The sequence below is a fragment of the Eurytemora carolleeae genome, unplaced genomic scaffold, assembly GCF_000591075.1.
Source record: "Eurytemora carolleeae unplaced genomic scaffold, Eaff_2.0 scaffold1592, whole genome shotgun sequence".
Taxonomy (NCBI): domain Eukaryota; kingdom Metazoa; phylum Arthropoda; class Copepoda; order Calanoida; family Temoridae; genus Eurytemora; species Eurytemora carolleeae.
Genome location: NW_019402149.1, coordinates 36,258 through 39,631, shown reverse-complemented (window position 1 = coordinate 39,631; position 3,374 = coordinate 36,258). Strand labels below are relative to the sequence as shown.

At 29.4% G+C, this 3,374-nt stretch overlaps 1 long non-coding RNA gene across 1 annotated transcript; it reads right to left on the bottom strand.

Moving 5' to 3' along the window:
- Positions 1-1,234: 1,234 nt before the first annotated feature.
- Positions 1,235-3,374, bottom strand: LOC111717978 (uncharacterized). Its single transcript, XR_002768970.1, has 4 exons — positions 3,280-3,374; positions 1,898-1,975; positions 1,449-1,502; positions 1,235-1,296 (listed from the first exon to the last, which is right to left on the bottom strand). It is a non-coding gene; the product is annotated as an uncharacterized LOC111717978 (long non-coding RNA).

Sequence of the window (3,374 nt, the reverse complement as noted above, 5' to 3'; positions counted from 1 at the left end):
AATAATAATAATAATAATAATAATAATAATAATAATATCAATATTTTTTCAAACCAATAATGTTGTCAATATATAAATATTTTATTTTGAAAAAAGTCCTATTGTAATTTTATTGTAATTATGAATTTTAGAGATAATTCGTTAAATTTTTGTGCGATATCTCTAGCTGTGTTGGTTTTATCACTGCTGTATTCTTCAATTTTTAATATACAGGGATAGCCACAAAGAATGAGACTTCAGAGACGACTGTACACAATGTACTCAGTCTTTTTTCTAACATGCTTGGTTCCAAGGTGCTAATACAAGGAAAGTTATTTCAGAGGTGTACACATTTTTGTTCTGCAGCGTACTGTCTTTGGGCGGAAAGGTAAACACAAGACGGATGTCACAGCCTGACATGGAATCCATTTTCACAAAAATAAACTATGAAATATTCTGGTCATAGGAAACTATTATGTAAATTTTCAAAATTATAAAAATTAAATGCTTTTATTTTCCTCGGATACTAGACAAACACTGATGCATCTATTCTTGTTTATAAATTCCGCCCAGAGAGAACTGGTTTCAATATGTACGCAGCGTATACGCAACTGCAATTAACTTTCCTTGCATTAGTACCTTACTTGGTTCAGTGTCAGATTGTTCCTTTATTTGACAAATTATTAAGTTTATCATTTACCAACTAATTTTGCAGTTTTAGATGTCATTAAAGTTTTTAAAAGCTTTGACATGAAAGAAACATGGTTGCAAGGAACCAGAAATATCAGAATAAAGAATAAATTTCGTATTCCAGAGTCTCATCCTTTGTAGGTTAGGCCATGTATAATAAGTCAAGGTTAAGCCCTAATATGATTGTATATAAGGATTTTAAAACAAATAAAATTTAATTTATTAAATGGTACCGAGCAAGGCCATTATACATGAAATTAAATCTGGAAATGAATAATAAAATAGGGGAGGGGGGAGTTCCAATGTTTTGTAAAGGCTAGTATTTTTAATATTTGAATGAATAATTCATTATTGTTTATTTTCCATATGACAGACAGCAAATTATCTTTAAAATAAAACGGTTACATGAACAGGGGGGGGGATTTAAGATTTGGGAACTGATTGAACTTTACTTTACGCATAGTTTATCTTTAGCTGTTTCAAAAGAAAAGCTTTCTAAAACTTTGTGGAAAATACAAAAAATTTAAAGAATACATTTTTTTTTAAAGTCAAGTAGACTGTAGATACCTTGATCTTATGGGAGAGCTCCCAGCTTCTTTATATTTTGATTCTTTGTCATCATTCCATCTAGATAATCATCATCATCATCATCATCATCATCATCATCATTATTATAATTATCATTAATTTCATCTTCAATATTATCATCATTATTATTTATCATTCATGCCATCGTTATTATCATTAATACTATCATCAACATTATCATCTTTATCTACCTGGATCTATATTCAGATTCCTTATTACTCATATTTTTTTCTTCTTTTGTTAACCTGAAATATATCTATAGTTCATAACCATAAACGGAATAAAAGATGTCTTTATGAAGTCTTTAATCTGTTATCGTTACAACACTCTGTGACTCAGGTTTATTTGAAACATTTAACTGCTAGGCCAATTGATGTTCAGTATACATAAATAGATTTCTCCCAAAACAGTTGTATACACCAAATATTTGAATCCTCTCCATAATTGTGAGATTTTTGTAAACTATAATGCGCCATTCGGCATTTTATCCGATATAAGTCAGTATATCATTATTGATTACAAATTCATTAGCTACATTTCTAACTAAAAAATTTAATTTGAACAAAGTCAAATTTAATTCTATATTACAAAAAAAGCCTTTTTTTTTTCACAAAATCTTTTTTTAGTTTGTGAATTTTACCTTTTATTACTAGCACTATTGGTTCTACTGGAGCTGGTAGTGTCATCTGAACTTTTTCTTCCGTAATTCATTCGTCGCCTAAATACACATTCTTAATAGACATTTTTAATAGACATTTTTCTTGAAGAATTGTTCTTTATAGAGGGCCATATGTCCGATTCATTGAGACGATATTTTTAATTGAAAATAGATAATTTTCAATTGTGGTTTCTATGTAAAAATGTATGTTCGCATATCTTATATAAATTATTTAAAAATAAGAGGATTAGATTTTTTTTAAACATAATTTTTTCCTTAAAAGGATTTAAATTTACCTTACAGTTTGCTAAAAATAATAATTGTGCATGAAATTTTAATCAGAAGTTTTTATATTTTTAATACTAAAAAGTTTGTTTCCGGCGTAACAGCGTTTGATTGGAAGAATAAAACTTTTTTATTGCTCTGAAACAAAGTTCGTTCAAAGTACAAAAACAAAATTTCAATCAACTTTGTATAAAGAATCGAACAGAAAAGCAGGAAGAATGTAAAACATACGGAAATTTTGTTGCTGTTCAGTGTACACTGTGTTTTGGCGTCATTTATAGAAATTGCTGTAATTTCAAGTGACCTGCCGTTTAAGGAAGGGTATGCCCGATTTTATTGCATACATATCTTTAACGTAACAAATTACAGTGATAACCAGAGACCCCTGGAATAGGAAGACGACTTTTAGTTTGAAGTTTTGACTTTAAATAGTCCAATAAACATGGGACACAGAAATGGTTCAGTCTAAACAGACCCATTTCACTTAATTAGTGATTTTATTAGTGTATATTAAAACTGTTTTCTTTGTAACAACATCAAATACACTTAAGTATTGCTAAAAAGTCGTCTTCCTATTTCGGAGTTTTCTGGTTATCACTGTATGAAATACAATTTTTTGCGTAATCTCACAAATCCAGAAAGCTTAAAGGGACTGTAAGCTTAATTTCAAGTGACCCTAAATATAAAGATGGCAATGCAAGATTCACAGCAGCACCCTTAAAAGCTTTGTCTGATCAAGTATGAATTAGGTGAAAAATAGATCTAGTCCTGCCAATTCCAAACTGTGGTCTGTATGTTTAAAATTGCCAGAAATATATATGTAAAGTCTTCTGAATAACTGTGAATTAAGACCTAGTCTTTCTGGTTATAACCTAGCTTTTTTTCTGAACATTTGCTGTTCTTACATTTGCCAAAATGTTATCCTGAATAAATAATAAGCAAAAAATTAACCAAAAAAGACCCAAAACAAACCTGTTAAAGAAGAAAAAAATATTGAAAAGTAAAAAAAAAAAAATTTTTTAAATATTAAAAAAAATATTTTAAGAACAAAAACGATGAAAACACTAAATGCAGCTTACCTGAACCTTTCAGCTGACGAAACAGCTGCTCCCGCGTGTTGGTATGGTTTGGTTTCATTCACTTCCGCTTCTTCTTCACTTTCCCGACTTAACCC